Genomic DNA, 19,222 nt, shown 5'->3' on the forward strand with positions numbered 1-19,222 from the left:
ATGTCCGCAGTGCAGTGCCTGCAAACAAGGAGCATTGTTCTTTGGGTCGGCGCAACAAACCAATCAATGCCTCTGCTATCTGTTGAGGTGATGCTACATACACAGATCCTAGGACACCAAATTTCATGCTGACATACTGTAATAGGAATGTTCTGCAAGGATCAGAACAAGGTCCACGTGGCTGCAATATGTTTTTGCATCATAGGGTCTGCAACCCCAGTTATGGGACCATAGACTCATGATGACTTCCATATTTACCAGTTTAAGGATGGCATTCACCACTCAAATAGTCAAACATGTATCAGTGTATTGTCTATGGACCCCATGGAAGGAATATCATATTTTTAACCTGTTGAACATTTTTTGTTTTTGAAACACTGGATAATTTCCACCAAATTAAATAGGGCTTTCATGTAGCACAGATGCCAAATTACTGGTACTTGTCTGGTGTCAATCGATCTAGTGGATTTTGCATTACACAACTTTCAAGACATACAAAAATAGCCATTCCAAAGGGCATGTTGTGATTTATATGTGTACAAGGCAGGAATACATGCGGTTGCTCTGTCACATGGAGTAAGTTATTCCATAGAAAGCTACTGCATGCCAGACTACTAATGGAAGGTACAAGTGGGCTTTTTATTTTTCAAACAAATAACTCTCACGCAATGTTGTGACATTATATCTGATATCTTTGTGAATATTATTTACAGGTTTACGTTACAGTCATATGTAGATGTAGGAGTATATTGCGCTTGTCAAACAGGGTTTTTGGTGGATTGCATGCTTATCAAAATAAGGATCTATGTAAAATGAAAACTAACTTAATGAAGTGATTAAAGCATAAAACATTGAAATTAAAGCACCCATACACATTATTTTACATTTTTTACATTTTTATCATGCACATTTAAAAAATATGATCGACTGGAAATCACTCCAGTAGCCCAGTGTTTTGTGCTTTCAATCTATGAGCACTGGTGATGGCAGTGAGACTGGTGCATGAATGATGACACAATGTGTGTATGTAAGTATATTTGCATATATGTTTTGTAACACCCCTTCTTTCGAGAAACGCACAGCACCAAAAATAAATTCTAATATGTGTTTTGGTGATGGGTGTGCGCGTGAGCAGGTCAAGTGCTCTGGAATGCCGGTTGAGGTCCATAATTAGTCCATAAGGTACGCCAAATCATCTTCTGGGAATCGCAACATTCAGCTGACGCTCCCACCTCCTCCTAGGTGCATCTCCCTCATATAAGGTCTCGGACACAAGTCTACTGTATATGAGTGAAACCAGCGGTTCTTCTCCCTGGGCATTAAGGACCTCCTGTTGCGCATGAAATGAAGGGAAGTGCATCCTGAATTTGTTCCGAATACCAAAGTATATGAATATATCCAACAAAGTGATAACACCCTTTTCTCTAAACCCATCCAATGACAAAAATAGACTATCTATATAATAATCCTCAAGCGTTGTTATACAAGCTTATTTATGAGAGCAATGTATACCTTTTTGTGCGCAATCCCCAACCCCTGGGCAAACCAGGCTGGGATCAATGGTGAATATAAAATTTCAGATGCTAGTTTGTCCGCTATCTTATACCAGGCCGCACAGGTACAGGGGACCACTTTCATTTATCTACGCTGGCGGGTAATCTCTTTCAATCTCAGGGTCTCTTGAAATCTCTATTCCCAGATACTTGATGTTATCCCATTCCCATTTAAACCCAAAATAATCCACAAAGGCCGCATATTCACAGTCATGGGAATTACTACTGACTTGTTGTGGTTTTAGACTGGAAAGCTCCCTGAATGTAATCAACTGTCACATTACTGAACCCAATTTCTCCCTCAGATTCTTTATAAACAGTACTATGTCATCCATATATAGTGATATGAGAAGCTTATGAGAGTATAGTTGGATCCCCTATGCAGGTGGTGTTCCCTCAGTAGAGCGGCTAGCGGTTCCATGGCCTGATCAAACAGCAATGGGTAGATTGAGCATTTTTGGCTTGTCCCACTCCCCATTATCAGAGACTCCATGAGATTATCCCATTTACTTTGATCTTGGAAGAGGGAAGGTTATATAGAAGAGCTGCCTGAGATATCATTTTAGTTCCCAGCCCAACCTTCTTAAGAACATGAAACAAATAAGGCCATTCAACACATTCAACAGACTCAAAGGCTTTTTCAGCATCAGAGGACTGATATTGCATACACTGCTGGTTCTATCACAAGAAAGAGCCGAAAGAAAAGATACAGACCATATGTTGTATTTCGTTCTGGAATAAAGTCGGATGGATCTGCAAGAATCAAGTCTGGCATAAGGGGAAAAAGCCTATTTGCCAGCCGCCATGCATACATTTTGATGTCAACGTCAATACGAGATATCGGTCGATAGAAAACACACTATTCTGGCGATTTCCCTGCTTTATGTAACAATGTAATCGTCACCTCCCTGAGCATTGGAGGAAAGACTCCACTACACACTGGTTCTGAATACATTTGGAGTAGATGAGGTGCAATGATATTTGCATAGACCTTGTACATTCCAACTGTCAACCCATATGCTCTGGAGTCGTGGATCGAGGCCACCGCCGAATAATGTCTAGAATCTTTTCAACAGAGAAGTCCTGTTCTCTTCCCACCTGGTGTTCGTATGTTAACCAGTAGAGCTCAATTTCATCAAGATATTGCTGAATGTGCAACTCCGATAAATTCCCTCTCAAAGCATAAAAGGAGTTATAGTACTCATGAAACACTATAGCTAAATCATATGCATTGTATTTATGAACACCCTTCTGATCTAAAATTGTATTAATATATTTTGATTGTTTCTCCATAGCAAGCATCCTTGCAACAACACCCCCAGTTTCTGGCCTTCCCCATAGTGTTGTATGTGGTAAATTCTACTCAAGAATGTAACTTCCCTCAATGCCATCATTATGAGTCTTGTGGTAACCCTGCTTCTGCTTCCGGTGGGTTGCCGCTGGACTTGTAACATTTTACTGGCACCTAGTTTCCTGGTGCCACCAGGACATTACAAGTCCCGGAGGACCGGGAAACTAGCTGCTGGAAAATTTCAGCCCCCATTCCTGTGGAGTCCAATAGCTGTCTCCTCATGTGTTCGGCCTTGCTCGTCGTGTGCTCTTGTGCTCTGCCTTTTATCCCTGTGGGGAAGGGAAAGGGCAGGCAGCTGTGTGCAATTAGTGGTAATTGCCAGACCCTTCTACCGGGACATGTCAGGTAAATGGCTCTGGGGTTAGTCCACTGTCTCTCATGGTGTAAGAAAGTGTTCATGTTAGAAAAGGGGGAGTTATAGTATCTAAGTATCCTAAGGGGTAGGATGGGGAAAAGGCGTTATAAGGAAGGAGGGGTTTCATCAGCTTGGAAAGGTGAGATTTGCAGGGTTTCTGAAATGAATAGGGGGGATTGTGGCCACAGTAGTGTTCTGTCAAGACAGACTGGGAAATAATAATCAGAGAGACATGAAGAGGAATGACTGGGAGTATTCGGGTAGGAAACAGGAAAACAGGTATTCTGGGAGATGTGGTTTTCAAATGCAATTGGGTTTGGGCTCCTAGGTACCAGATATGGAGGGGTTGTTGGATTTGGCTAAGGGAAATTCTTCGGGTGTAAGGGAGGTAGATGTGGAACAACAACAACCTACAAACGTCTCAGGGTCTTCGTCCTCCTCGCCTTCATCCCTGGTATAATACCACGTCTCACCTGGCGTATTCCCTGGATCATAACCCCGGGCTTCCCTACCCAGGTGATCCTCTGTCGCTCGTTCACCCCCAGGGTTGGGATCTGAGAGCACCAGCCCTTCTCTGGCCACATGAATAAGAGATTCACAAGTTCTGCTAGGGGGAACACCCTCAGGTTTCTCACAATTAACTTAACTTTTCTGCAACTGTTGAGGAGGACTTGGCATCTAAATGAAAGGGGCCCCTGCCAAATCAGTGGGACAAAATGGTGTGCCACACAAGTTGGGGGACAAACACCCTTGCCCCCCTTAACATTTCGCCAATAAGTGGTCCATACTTGCCTTCCTATCCTTGAAATTTTCAGGTTGGGCCCTGTTGGACCAACTCATTGAAGTGCAGCTTGATTCCGTCAGCATAGCCAGCAAGGCACTGACACCTAGGCATATACACTGTCACTTAGGGAGACAAACTAAAACCAACATGCACTGGCAAAGCCAACAGTTTGGGCTTGTAAATTGGCATAGGATAGGCATTTGAACAAAAGGTATTCCTTGAGCTTAATCAAGCAAATCACAGTGCACTCTCAAGAGTAAACTCGATACATGCATAACAGAAATACTGCCACTTTACGAATATTAAAGGAGTGATTCATGAGTAGAAGGTCAAATATATCATAAATAAGTTCATTCAAATAATATGTCATTTATTTAGAAAAACATAATTGGACACAGCACAGTTTGTATAACTAAATTGTTTTAGTGAATCAACATTCTGCTGTTAGCGAAAAACAATTAAACTCCATTGAAAATCACTTTTATAAACATACAACAAATTACAATACTCCATTAGCAAAGGGTAATTATTCAACCAACTGGTGTTTCCATACAAGTAAATATTTTAAGAGAAACATCAATACATTAGTAAATCAAGTTTCCACAGGACTACACCCATCTGTAAAGTATGAACCCGATGTTATATGTTCAGTTTGGGATTCATGCTCTTGCTTAGCATTTCAGAATCGACTCCATTCTTCAGGCAATGGAAACTCACTCACTTCCTAAAAATTTAAATAGTGTGTAAATGTAATTGACGGAGTAACTCCTCACTCAACTTATCTATCGAATTCTTAAAGTCAAAAATTAATCACTACGTGGTTTACTAACCTGGTAAATATTCAAACATATGTTCACCGTTTTGAAATTGCCAACTGCTGGGGCAAAATGGCCGAACGTCTGTTCTACGAAGAGAAAAACAAAAATATATATACAAAATGTAGCCTGGAGAATCTAGCTGAAGAAATTAGATAACTTAGAAGTCATAGCTCTCATGTAAAAAATATACATAAAGAGGAAAAGGCACTCACAGTTCAAACTGATTGATTCGAAGTAATCTCAAAGTACTAGCTGTCTGGTGATATCATCAAGGAATGTATGCCAAAGTAATCTCAAAGTACTAGCTGTCTGGTGATATCATCAAGGAATGTATGCCCTTCACTTTTACTCATCCTTGCTTTCCTTAATGGAATACATAAAGGCACTATTTGTAATCATTAATTGGGGATGGGATCCTAGAGAACACATCTAGTTTATCTAAAAAAATATAACACCTAGAAGAGGGCAAAATACCATATTTTACCTAGTTTGTCTTAGAATGGCAAGCACAGGAAAGGAAAGCAGCATAACATCAGCGCCCGTCCCGCGTTCATTTTAAAGTAATGATATTTTAGTCACGTGACCGCAGCGCGGAACGCTCTAATGTGGGATCAAGTGACTGAAATTTGTAGTTAAAACAAGGACTCTGTAAAGGGATCAACCATCTTGGAACCTTGTTTGTAGGTTTACTATACCCATTTAGTATTTGCATAAAACACTGTACTTTCTTAATGGCTGTGTGGGAAGCGCAGCGTTACTGTCATGTATCTAAGTCTGACATGGGAACAATTTACTAAGGGCACCCCTATTCCCGATTCTGCGTGCTCCTGGTTAATTGGAAACTGACTCAATCCTCATTTGCTGAAGATATCTATAATCTTAGACAGTTAACAATGGTAGGTGATCATTGGAGCAATTGTAAAAGTTCGTCTTGGGCTAAAATAATCACTGGCATACCTTAGCAAATTCAATAAATGCATGCTACATTACTCCATTCTTTGAAGTCACAGGTAAGTAATAAACAAAATGTAATACATCAATTAGAAACATTACACAAGGGTAATACAATAAAGATTAAGACTAGACGATAAATAAATAATAGTAAAAAGTAAATCAAAAGAACAAATAATAACACAGTACATTTAGTAAAACGTCTCACAAAATGTACATAATTGTAGTTTTCCAACTTCCAAAATATGGCTACATTACCCCAATGATCAAAGACAACAGCCTAGATCTTATTCAATATTCATTCCCCTTGGTTGTAAACTGTCTAAGATATCAATCAATTTAATTTCTTTCTGAAGTAGCATCTTAATTACATCCCCACCATGCTTAGGTTCCTAAACTGTTTCTTTTTTTTTAGCCGTATATCCGACACATATCATGCCCTTGCGTCCCTCTCCCCTGAGCGAACAATGAGCCAAGAACCAGGCTGGTGTACGGGAAATATGTTGGTATTTATTTAAATTAAAAATAATAGAAATTATGGTGAACATATCAAGAAAACACAACTTTATCCATGTCACAACACAATCCACTTCTCTCAGCATAAATAAATCACAAAAGTGAGTTAAATATAACACTGACACAATTCTTACTTTCTCCATATTTCACTGCACTAAATAATTACACTGATCAATAACAAAGTTGCTTATGTAATGTTGTGTGATTTTGATTTTCCTGTAGGCTTAAAAGGGTAGCAGTAGGCTTTTAAGATTGGTAAAAATACATATGGCAATTATAATTTCGCCCACACTTTTGGTTTAAAATAAACAAAGGGTAATTTATCCCTTTGTTTTTCAGACCCCCCTTGCTTTGGCCTGCGCTGGGAAGTGAGGCAGAAAAATTTGAATGCTTTAGGGAATTTTGGATTTTAGACCTCCCTTAGTGAAAGGCCTGTGTTGGAGAAGCTGGATAAAAAAGTTGGACTGATTTAAGAACAATGACACCCCTCTTCCTTAAAGAAGTCGGGGTGAGCTGGACAACAAGGATTACCCAATTAAATTATAGGCTATAGTTTTCAGTGCATACTGGGAAGTGAGCTTTGTTAATTTCAAATTTTAACATAATTCACCTGTAGTGTTCTGCCAAATGGGGAATACATTAAATTCATATTTGTGGTTAAATAGGCTAAGGATCTACACAGTTTTACCCCCGCCCACTATAAAGGGAAGGGTTTCAAGGCAAGCAGACTCCCCTAACTGTTGATTTCCCAGAGCTCAGTTCTACTTACATAGCAAGCCTCTGTTTATGGTTCAGGAAAGCCAGCGGCATCTCAGTACACTCTGAAAAGATAGGGCATTGGTCTGGACACTCCACTCTCAAAGATGGCCTCCCGCTCTCCACTATGGAACCCAGTCAGCTTCGAGGCCTTCCTAGAAATATGCAGCTCCACCTAGATGCACTCTCAGCAATCTCCACTGGTGTCTCCTTATAGCTGTCAGAGGGTAAGTTTCAGCAGCCTTCCTGATGGTTTGACTCTTGTCCATCTGTTCCTGTCTGTCTCCTTTTTCTGTCATTCTCTCTGTGTGTGCAGTCCCCCTTAATTAGCAGCAATGACACCACCAAAATTGCAATCTTGGGTAAGTACCCTGTAATAATCCCTACCACTAGGTTTGGACAGTTACCCTTCTCTCTCCCCCCAAACCCAGCCTTCCAGTCAGGATTGGTTTAGGGGTCTGGAGCAACATATGGCACTTCCCATTTGGCATCATCATTTGTTCTCCTTTCAACGGTTTGGCAAAAATTAGATATGTATTAGAAATTCTTAATTTTACTAGCAACTGTAAGACTAAACATATTTTCTGTTTAGGCTAATCATGGAGAGTTAGATAAGCCGACCACCAAGTCTGTATGATGTAGCACAGCCATGTGGCACATTTCTGCCGTTTCCATAAAAAGTACAACAGTCATGAATATTATTAAGCATATCCCTAGTTTCATTTTCCACTCGCTCACCAACTCTCACATTTTTAACATGTGAGATGAACCAGTAACACATCTTAGATAGCCATTACAGTTCCATGAGTCACACATGGATGAATATTATATCCCCAAAATCGCCAGGAAATTACATAAAAAACAGTACATGGATGAAATCCATCCGCCTTAAGATGGCTGAGAAAAAGGCCTAAATGATAATAGTCCTTTTACATGAATTGTGAATCTTCATGTGGGACAAATGGCCCTGACACCTGCCTTCGGCCATTTGTTTTCACTGGGTTAGCCTGTACCCAGAGTTTTTTTTTATCAGTCTCCCTTGTGCTGAAAGCTTGCTCTTTGAAGTGGGTGCCCTCATTTTCACACATATTATTCGTGCTCCAGCCAAGGGTGACTTTTCTTGAAGTCCATGCTTTCAGAGCCAGCAGGTCTGGAGAACACTGAATTTAGACGCCTTTAGCAGGACATCTTTATTGCAATTGGTCATTAGATGGGAGATGTGACATCCAGACTAAGAGTGGGAGTTTTCCTTGTGAGGTTTTGCCCGCAACCAGCAAAAGGATATGTCTTGGGCTGACATTTTCCATGAAATCAAAGTGGCTCTTCAAATATCACTGGAGTTTTGTTTGTGAAACATAATATACATTGCTTTTGGTCAACCCGCACATCATGTTTTGTTTTCCTGAAATTTTTCTGTGAGCAGTGATATTTTTTTCACTTTTACTTTTTTTTAAATCGTTTTTATTTTCACACACATGTGCAGGCTGTGCTTGTTTTCAATGTTTAAAAATACTGTTTTCCATGTGACAGGGATCTTTGATTCCTCCTTCTTTTGCAAATTAAAATGCTGGTTATCCATTTTTAATGACAGGTAGGCCCCTTTCCACATGGCTCTTTAATTTTACTTGAAAAACAAAAACAAAGGCCTCTCCGACACACACACACACACACACAATGCAGCAGCTTATCTGGCTCCCTTTTTCTGTGGCTCAGTGTGTTGGATGCTCTGTCAACTTCTTCTGGTTGTGCACATATCCTGAACTGCATATGTCTGTGTGGCCACAAATAGACCACAATAGGTTTTAGCTCTAATGCAGTTTTGTCCTTTAGTTTTCTAAAATTGGTTGATTCTTTAACGATTTGAGAACTGACTGGGCATATTTAGTAGTGCCCATTAATGTTGTGCCTTGCTTTGTATTTTAAAAATAAGTCTGCAACCAAATCTTCTTAAAACTTAAAAAAAGAGGTAGATGTGTTTCTACAGATCAGAATCAGCAGTCTGAGCTGTCAAGAAAGTTGGGCCCTTACTTAGACATTCACAACAAAGACAAATCAAACATTGGAATGACTTCCAGTGTCACATGATTAACTTCACATACACTCACCCCTTTGTCCTGAATTGCCCATGGGATCATTGATTGCCATGGTCCTGATGTTGCTGGATTAACTTCCTCTCCCTTTCCGGGTTCACCCTGCTAACCTTAATGTTGTCCGGAATAGTGTTGCTGCTGTCAGTGATTTCGTATGTAGTGTTTCCATGAGCAGTGATTTGCTGAAGTTTCTGAAAAAGTGACACCTCAGCATATTCAGAATGATTTGCAAGATATGGATAGACATTGCCTTTCTAAGTTCTTTAACAACTCTAAAGGATTTTCTTTTTAACTGTATGAAAAGGCATAACGTCATGAAGTTATTTGTTGATCATGACAATTTTTTTGCATTTTGGGCTGGACTGTCACTTTAGATGTGTAACCAAGTCAGATCTGCATTTGGTGTTTCACCATCAGCAATGGCAGAGCAGGCTGAAAAAAGATGGAATGGAAGGCTGACACATGCAAATGTCAGTGGTTACATTTAAAGCTTTTATATCATTTTATATCATATCAAAATATAGTTCCCAAACTACAGTTTACTATAGTGGCTGAAATATGTTTGAGGTTGCATTTGGTCTTCTGAAGAAGAGGTGTGACCTAGCAGTTATGGTTTGACTGCCACTTTTGGGGTGGGACTAAGCCTGATTTGCACGCTAATTTTTCTTCTTCTTTAATGGTACAGCAAACTGGGCAGGATTTCCTTCTGCCCAGACCAGTCACATATGCCTATGATTAATTGAAAGATGTCCCAATCATCGGTCTTAACTGTTTCACACCATTCTGCAGCCTTGTCAGTGCACATACTTACTAACTCACTTATACAGACCTTATTTATTTATTTATTTATTTATTCATTTGTTTTATAATCATTTCATGTTGCTGTATATCCAGTAGAAAATACATCCACGCTTATTACAAAGAAAAGTAATAACCGTTAACCACCCACTTAAATCCCAATAGAAATCCCCACATCAAGTTAACTGGGAGGCAGAAAAGGGCAATAAGAAGGGAAAGAGAAATGCTAGATGAAAGGGAAATGAGCAGTCAGAAGGATGGAGGAAATTGGAAGTGTAGGTGAAAAAGGAAAAGAAGGGCTAGCTTTGTTTTGACCACAACTCACAATGGTCTTAAAGATTAACCAAATTGTTTCTCCAAATTTCGCAAAGTCATTCCATTCCTAACCACCATCTACCATTCCCCAAGTCATCCACCAGGATAAGCACTGTAAGTAGTGGATGGACCTGCCAGCCTTTGATACTTGGTTCTGTAGGAATCAAACATGTAAAAAAATATACATATCTTCATCTTTTTTGGTCTTGGGAGAGACTAATCTACCCCAGCACCACTGATTGCAACCTCTTACGGATGGCCACAGCCTGCCCTAGATCCGCAAAGGTGAACGAACGTCTTTTCCCCACATACTGCCTTACTTTTGGTGGGAAACCACACTGGTACTATTACCTTTAATTCCACCAGAGACTTCCCGAGTTGCATCCTCTTATGTCTCTCATACTTTGAGGAAACACTAATGACAGGAAATAAGAAGTGCTCACCGCCCATCCTATACAGAGGGCCTTAATCGTTGCATCTTTCCTCATCATTCCCTCTCTGCATACCTGGCTCCTGAGGACCAACACCGCCATTCGTTTGATGCTCTATAGTTTCCACTTGCGCTTCCACTGAGTGTGTTTTTTTCTTTAGTGAACCTTTTCAGTGAGAGATGGCTGCCATTACTTGCTGTATCAGTTTCTTATGTCGACCCCAGGTTTGAGCGTTCCACCCGCTCCATCAGTGCTGCTTGCAGACCAGGAATTCAGAACAAAGACATCCAACATGTCCCTTTTGAGACACTTAACTTCCCATAAGCCAATCCTCAGTTATACTCCATTACTCCTGAGCAAGTCCTGCGGTGCTGCAGAAGGTTTTTCACTCGAGGTGTTTCATCTCCTAACACACAGGGCCTCATTCCGAGTATGGAGGTAGTCATGGCGCTATTAGGGCCATGACTACCTCCCATACCGGTATCGACTCCGCCCTGGTTCAATGGGGACTTACCGGTCTAGTCCGACCTTTGCGGGACCGGTACGTCCCCATTGAAAAATCCATTCCCCATTCCCATTGAGTCCCGATAGGGCTCAATGGGAATGGGGAAGTAGCAAATAACGGTACCGCAAATTGCGTTACCGTTATTAGCTCCGAAGTCTCTTGACCGGTCCCGTCCACAACGCCTGGTTAAACCAGGCGTTAAAGGAGGGACCCGCTAAGGGACCTCGGAATAGGGCTCAAAGGGATTACCGGCACCGGTGTCCTTACCGGTGCCGGTAATACCTTTGCGCCCATCTCGTAATGAGGCCCACAGTCTTGGAACCCCAGCCCTGTTGCAGATTGCTGTTGTTGCGGCAGCTCCTGGCAGGGCTGGAACTCTGTAGGGCAGAGTCGGAGAGATGTGAACGTGGTAGCATTGCAGAACGGGTAGCAACACTCGCTGCCTTCTGAGCATACAAGCTTTGCCACTGCTCCGGCACAGGATTCAGAGACTGCCCAGTTAATTTCTATCATGGCTGCTTCACAGTGATCTTTGACCTGGCCGCTAAACACTCAGAAAATGCAAAGGTATATGCAGTAATCATGCCGCACTACTTGGCAAACTAGTCTTGCTACTTTCCCATTCCTTTCCAGCACTTTGGCAATAACCACTAGACCCTCCAGATGGATCCCGCCTCGGATTCCCCCTTGGGAGACTCACTGTTTCTAAAAGGAGTGGCCATTTTAAGCCGCTAAGCTCCATCCGCTGATTTCCTCTTTTAATAGCTTGTCTACGTCTGACAAGGGGGCAGACAAAGGGGCAGGCTAGAAGGGAATTGCAGCTCATACGTGTTCTTATTTTATATGCTCAACCTTTTCTACAGGCCAATGGACCTGCCAGCCTTATCTCCAGGAACTTGTAGGAACATTAGCAATGTTTCCCAGCAACACTTGCTGCTGAACCAAGAGACAAATGAACACTTGAATCAGCCATTATGAATCTCCATCCTCTCAGTCCACATGAGAACTGTAAATGGTATATGACACAGTAATTCACATCTATTAGTTCCTCGCAAATGATTCAATTTTTCTCTTTCCAGATCCTGTATCGAATACAATCTTTTAATGCGTGTTTGTGCTTGATAATAATTTTCCCTTTTAATATTAAAGTCTCTCCATACATTCGCCAACTTATGTATTTTTCAGAAGCTCATGTCAGCAACGATTTCTAAGCTGCTTCGCAAGTAGTTCCAACTTTCTACTCCCCATTCGCTGTTAATGAGGCAGCCTGAGTGATCATGGGCATCAGTGACCATGGACAAGTGCAGGATCACAGTCCACAGTGTGCCGGAACAAGCATATAAGTACATCAATGGGTAGTTCAATGGTGTACAGTCAGGTAGAGCATCACCTCATGGTGCAGGGGGCTACATCGGTGTGCAAATAGGCATAGTTAGAACATATGAGTGAAATGCGTAGTCCGGCCAAGCCGCACCTCATGGTGCAGGGGGCTACATCGGTGTGCAAATAGGCATAGTTAGAACATATGAGTGAAATGCGTAGTCCGGCCAAGCCTCACCTCATGGTGCAGGGGGCTACATCGGTGTGCAAATAGGCATAGTTAGAACATATGAGTGAAATGCGTAGTCCGGCCAAGCCTCACCTCATGGTGCAGGGGGCTACATCGGTGTGCAAATAGGCATAGTTAGACCATATGAGTGAAATGCGTAGTCCGGCCAAGCCTCACCTCATGGTGCAGGGGGCTACATCGGTGTGCAAATAGGCATAGTTAGAACATATGAGTGAAATGCATAGTCCGGCCAAGCCTCACCTCATGGTACAGGGGGCTACATCGGTGTGCAAATAGGCATACTTCAAACATTTTAGTGAAATGCATAGCTGGCAAAGCCAGACATCATTGTATGGTAGGGCTTCATCAGTGTGCAAATAGGTATCAGGGAGGAAGGGTAGCTCAGGGGGCAAAGCATTTGTCTTGGAAGCAAGACAACGCATCGGAACACAGGTTTGAATCCTGATCCTGCACTTAGAAACCACTCGCTGGTATTAAGAGTGTTATAAAAGAACAATCATAAGATATGGATATTAAGATATGGTGTTACGATCAGTACATCAGCAATATCAGAAATACAGGCTGAAGAATCAGCATTAGGTGAGAATGGCGTTCCAGGCAAGATATCAGCAATACGAGGTGGGAGAGATAAGGACAGGTAAGAGGAGGAATTACAAGCCTGAGATAATGAGTGTTAGCCACTTACAACTAATGCTGACGCAGATGAACCTCTCATTCAACAGTTTAAAGGGGAGACGCCTTCGCCTGCCGGCACCCTGCATTGTTGCATTGTCCTGCATTGTTACCCTGCATTGTTACAGAGGCAGGTGGAGTTACTTACAGGCCAGTAAGTTTCGGTGTGAAGCGGGATGCAATAAGACAGTCAAATAACATAGGTACGCAGAAGCAATTGCCAAGTTGAGTTCAAGCATCAAAGTGGGTAGTACAGACATGGCATGCCATGCCATACCAGAGGTCGTAGCACAATCTTATAGGCCAATGGAAGCAAATATGCAGTGCGCCGGCTGCGGCGGCCATAGGTGATCGGGAGGGTTGAGCAGACAATTCCATATGAAGCAGGTCTTGATACATTGGGCCAGCAGAAGCATGAAGGCAGTTATCAAAAGTAGGGCAGCACCCGGCGGCTTGCCCAGCAGACAGGAAACGGAGAAGTGCATTAGACCATTCCATCGACACAGGCTGGCACTGCCACCCTAATCCCCCTAAGAGCCAGGAATTGTGCAATCTCATCAGAATATCCCACGTGCGGAACAGGAGACTCAGAGGTGGTGGAGATTCACAATTTGTGACTGTCTAGCCTGTGCAAAAGCAGTTGCACACCTACAAAGCAGCTAATTAACATAAAAGGAACTCAAATAATTTGTCATTCAGAAATGTCAACATTGCCATGCTTCACAAACTGCATAAAGGTACATCACATAAACCCCATGGTTTATAAGTAGATGTTAAGAAAGATTTCCATTTCTTGTAAAATGTTCCCTCCAGTTGTGTACCCCCCAAATTTTGCTGATGTTTAACACCATAGTTTGACTTTACCAGAGGAGCCCAGCCTTCTGCTGCACTCCTCTGGGCTTTTCGCTCACTTCTTATGGGGAAACTGACATGCCCTTAAAGACAGTCAGTACTGGCAGACTTTGTTTCCCTTAGTCCTTTCCAATGTTGCAACTTTTCTGCAACATGTAACAAGTGTACAAGGGACCTTCCAGTACAGTACCCTTGGGTCTATTAGTCATTTCCAAAGACCCTAGATACTCTCGAAGGATTTTTTAGGAGAAGTGCAGCTGTTTCTTGGACAGGGCTGGTGGCAGCTTGTCATTTTGTATATTTTTAACCCTTTCTTGCCAGGTAAGCGTGATTACCGCGTTTGGCACAAATGGGTGGCCTGGCTCCAAAATGGCCATGCCACGAGGTTCTTTGTCCTGTCATTTGCCCATCTTGCCCCTTCACCTTCCCCAGGCCGAGCCGACCCGGGTCAGTCCTTATTTGGGCATGCAATCTCCCGTGAAACGGCAAGCTTTCGCGGGCTTCTGCATGCCTTGTGTGTGTGCCTCCAGGATGTGAGCTGGAACGTCTGGTTCCAGTACACATCCTCTGTGCCAGAGAGTCTGGAGTGCTGTGAATGCCTGGGACCACCGTGGTCCGTGATTGGTCTACGTATGGTATGCCTGTATGTGGGCAGATCTCCCATGGGTCCTCTTCATTTTTGGCGCGAAGGAGATTCTGGATATGAGAAGGCCCCAAACACCCATACCATGTTGATCTCTGGAGTTCTCACTGAACAAAGAATAGGATCCAAGTATCCTGAAACTAAGAAGCCGAGTCGAGGATCCGCTGGTGACCGCTGGAAGGTTTGGCACCCTGAGCCCACTGTGGCCCGTGGGACCCCTCTGCATCTGGCTGCCCTAGAAGGTCTGCAAAGATGTTTTGACCTATTGGAATAGTGGGACCAACTATTCTCAGCACCTTCATCAAAACCTGAAAGTACGCCTTCTCAGAAGGGTCTGTGGGCCAACCAGAGGGCTGACCAGATTATGCAGACTCTTTGCCTTGATACCGCCGCCCTTTTGAGGAGGCCCTCAAAACTTGGTATATCACTAGCTCTGTGTTCATGGCAACCTCACACCGAATTTCGTACACTTGGCGTTCCCAGGTCTGAAGTGAGACGAGTGCACCAGAACAGGGGTATGCGCGGTTACCGTGTTGCCCCGCTGTGCTGATGACTTTTGCAGGTGTGCTGCATTTGTGCCCCTCTTGCCCCTGAAGCCTCCTGCAGTGAAACTGGCCTGATCCATCCACGAGGAGCGGAGAAATCTCTACTGTCCCATTTGGGAATCATCACTGTATCTTCGCCGCTGAAAGCCACAGAGCCGTCAAATTGCTGCAGTTGAATCTGCAACCGGAGTGGACTCGACTGCCGAAGTTTGGTCCGGAGTGCACTGGTGGTTGGTGAGTAATCGCAACCCTAACCGGTGGCCCCTAGCACCGCAACCCATTTTTATGCACGAGTGGCCCCTGGGGGCCCCTCTCCTTTCCACTGCTAGTACAAACTAGAAAACTATTCCCAACTCTTGGAATCGACTCTGCCCTCAAGTGGAGGCCCTCCTCGAATAGTGGGAACGTATTCTTCATCACCTCACCCACCTTCCTAAGCTGCTACAGACCCTTGAAGAGACCCCGTTTTTGCCCATTTGAACTACTGCATGCACTAGCATTGCATGTACATTTGAGCATTAGGCTACACTCTTCTTAGGGATTGGACTGCCTCTTAGTTAGGAGTGTGTTGGATGTAGAAGGGGCTTAAGACTATTTGCACTGCCTGATTCCTCCCCTTTTAGGTTGTGGACCCATTTCGTGCATTAACCCTTTGGACCACATTGGTCTTGCATATATGTATTTAGATAGGATTGTGTTGGCTTAATTACTATTACTGTGATTTGATTTGTGTGTTGAAACTCAAAGGCTTTGAAATAAATGTATTTGTATTTTTAATATTTCTACACCTGACTGGGAGTGATTTGTAAATGTCCTTTACTCTGTGTGTGCTCATTGAGGTCTTTTGGTCACCCTCACCCCTCCTGAGACCTAGTCTTGTCCGCAGCCACGCTACCTTGATTGGTCTGGCTTGTCCAGAAGGTTACCTGTTCCAAGAAACTAGGCTGGACTCCTGAACCTCTGCCCACCAGGTCAGAGTTCAGAAATCCATCTTAACAGTAGACAAGTCATACTTGCTGAAATTCACAGTTCTAGAAAGTATAGTGTATTTTCACATGTACCTAGCAATGTGTGCAAGTGTGACAAAATGACTTCTGCTCTGCTCTACAGGAGTATAGGGGTGAGTACTCAGCCCTCACACTTCTACAAACCAACAGTGATCCCAATCATAAAGGTAAAATAGGCACAATCAAGAGATTTACCTCCTTTACCCTTTGGGTAATGTGAGTCAATGGAAGGCTATACTCTTAAGAGGGTTGTGAATGTGAGTGATTCAGTAGTGACCCAGAGCTGAAAATAAAGGGAATGTCCAATCACAGTTCTATAAAAATGTATACTTTAATTAAATACACCATCTGCAAGAAAACAAAACAGAAAAACTGTACAAAAACCTACCCCTGTGGAAAGAACAGAGAATATGCAGAAGAGGAAGAATGCAAAGATCTGGGTGAGAATACAGGGGTGAACATGCAATTTCAACAACCACAATGTTCTTTATAAAAGGATATGTCTTGGCAAAAGGTGCACCAGGTGCCCTAACCTTTCTCTAGGGCCGCAAAATGGACCAAGGGGCAATTATGGGCCAATGGTACCTTTTTCGAGGTACTCCAAAGGCGAACCCAGCGGTTTGATGCTTTTTGTGCAGTTCCAGGCAGTTCAGATGCCGTGGTCATGGTCTCCTAAGTGGGTAGCAGTGCCAACCAGGGGTCGAACAGGGTTTGTTGCTGTTTGAAGTCGATGCTGGGAGATGTGCAGATTCTGAGGGCCACCAGAGTCTGTTCAATGGTCAGTTTGAAGAATCTGGTGATTGGATGCGCTGTATGGCTGGATCGGTTTGATATAGCGCACGAGGAGTAGAGATTAATTAGGGCAACCAGAGTTGGTTTGAGGGTTGAGTAGATGACGAAGATACTGGCGACTGAATGTGCAGGCTTGGTTTGAGCGATTCAATGTGGTGTCCAGTGGTTGGGGCTCTAGGGCCCACCATGGTCGGTCCCATTGGCGATGGCGATAAGCAGTGTAGATGCAGGTGGTGCAAGCAACGGTTCAGCAGCAGAAAATGTAACAAATGAGATTGTAGTTCTACCCGAGCCAACGATGTGCTCAGCTAGTGCGGTTTAGCAGCAAAGATGCTTGAATAGGCAGTTCAAGTTCAAAATGCTTGATAAATGTCAAAGGCAGCTTCGGAGGGTCCTGCTGGTTCTAGATGCAGTGAAACCGGTTTGATGATGGTTCGACCAGTTCCATGCAAGGAAATAAAGGGCTCATGGATGTCTTCACTCTCTGGATGCTGCAAGTCACACTCAGGGTTCTCATGGACATGTTCAGTCCTTGTTCTCTGGCTCCCAGTAAGGGAGGCTTCTGCACATCTTCAGGGTTCCTTCATCAAGTTGACATCCTGCCAGCAGAATGGCTGGCAGAGAGACAGGTCTTGTTTAGCAACAGGTTCACCCCCAGTGTGCCCTGAAGAGGTGTAGGTAACAGAAGTCACCTCTGCCTTGGACACTCAGTCTTCACCTCACTAGTGGAGGGCACTGAAAAGACAACTTTCCCAAAAGAGGTCCAATGAAATCTTCTTCAAGGGCTGGAGTCCAAAAGATGATTTAAAGACGTGGTGTTAGACCCTTTCTTTTAAAGGTAAATGTTCACTGGAAACTGGACTAAAGCTAGTCTGCTTTAAAGGTCCAATCCTTGATCTTGAAATGAGTGCACTTTGCCCTTTCAATATCACACTCAAAGTGCTTTGTGATAAAGGAAGTGGAGGGGACAGGAAGGAGAGAGGTAGAGAGACGCACGATGGTGGAATCCTCCCCATGTCTACAATAATCTTGCCCCCTTCTCAAAAGGATCAAAGGCCCCCTTGGTATGCAGCACCCTGGTGTGAGGTTACTCCTTTGAATGGCTGTGCACCCTTGATGCATGGGGCCAGGACAGCTTCCTGTTGAGTAGCTGTCTCCAGAGGTAGGCTTTACCGACCCTCAGAAAGGGATCAACAAGACACCTGGCTATTCAGGCCCATCTGCTGTCACTTGGCAGGACCAGCCTGTCTGGCCAGAATACACATCTCCTTCCAGCACTGAGCTGGCTCACAGGAGATGACACATGTGTGATATCAAATTGGATGTGGCTGCAATGCTTATGAGCAGTGCCCTGCGCCAAACCCTAACTCTGACATAGCTTATATGTAATGTTTACCCTGCCACCAGCATGGACTGCTTATAATCATGATATTTTGAAACAGGAGTGCATATCTCAAATGCCACCCCTGCTCTGCAGTGACCTCGGCTATCACTTCAGCTGTCACGAGGGCACTTCTGACCTCAACATGCTCTGTGCCACTTTGGGCCAGGACTAGAATCAGGCTACAGATGCAGCAGTGCACAGGCGTACACTCTGCTTTTGGCATGGAACTTGTGAAAGGGGAATCTGATCAGGAGATTTCCTTTTCATGGATGGAATTACCTGTATCATTTTATTAATACAAATAAAAAGCAGGGCTTTTACACCCTTGACAGACAGTGATTCCTCACAATAGTGCATTTTTACAATTACCTGTGAAATGTTCTGCCTCTGTTTCAGCTCCAGTTAAAAACATTACGGGATTAAGCCAGGAAGTAGGTAGCAGTTATTTCCGAAATGGCATTCGACAATTTTAATATAACAAGCGAATAGCCATGCTCTTTGTGCCCTAGAGTCAGTGATCGAAGTGAGCGGACG

Source organism: Ambystoma mexicanum, chromosome 6q (assembly GCF_040938575.1).
Source record: "Ambystoma mexicanum isolate Mex_15411 chromosome 6q, UKY_AmexF1_1, whole genome shotgun sequence".
Classification (NCBI taxonomy): Eukaryota; Metazoa; Chordata; class Amphibia; order Caudata; family Ambystomatidae; genus Ambystoma; species Ambystoma mexicanum.